Below are 274 nucleotides of genomic sequence, written 5' to 3' on the forward strand. Positions count from 1 at the left end.
GGGCAAAAAAAAAAAAAAAAAAAAAATTTAATAGCTTACATGCTTTTTTAATACCTTAAAAAATACATCTCTTTTTCAAGTTGATTTGTATGAGTTTCTTACAATCTAGGAAATTTTTGTCTCGGTTCTACCCCATAAATGTTTAAAAGTAAAATTATGCCTCTAGTTGAGGGGGGGGTGTAGCACCCCAGATTTTTAAAGTCTTATTTTAGAGATATTAAATTGATGCTATGATTATATTAATATTCATATTAGGTAATGGCATTTACTTTGA

The 274-nt window shown here is 27.4% G+C and overlaps 1 pseudogene; it reads left to right on the plus strand.

Moving 5' to 3' along the window:
* Nucleotides 1-274, plus strand: part of LOC132169181 (GDSL esterase/lipase LIP-4-like) — a 5557-nt pseudogene that overhangs the window by 3259 nt on the left and 2024 nt on the right.

The sequence above is a fragment of the Corylus avellana genome, chromosome ca2 (genome assembly GCF_901000735.1).
Source record: "Corylus avellana chromosome ca2, CavTom2PMs-1.0".
NCBI lineage: Eukaryota > Viridiplantae > Streptophyta > Magnoliopsida > Fagales > Betulaceae > Corylus > Corylus avellana.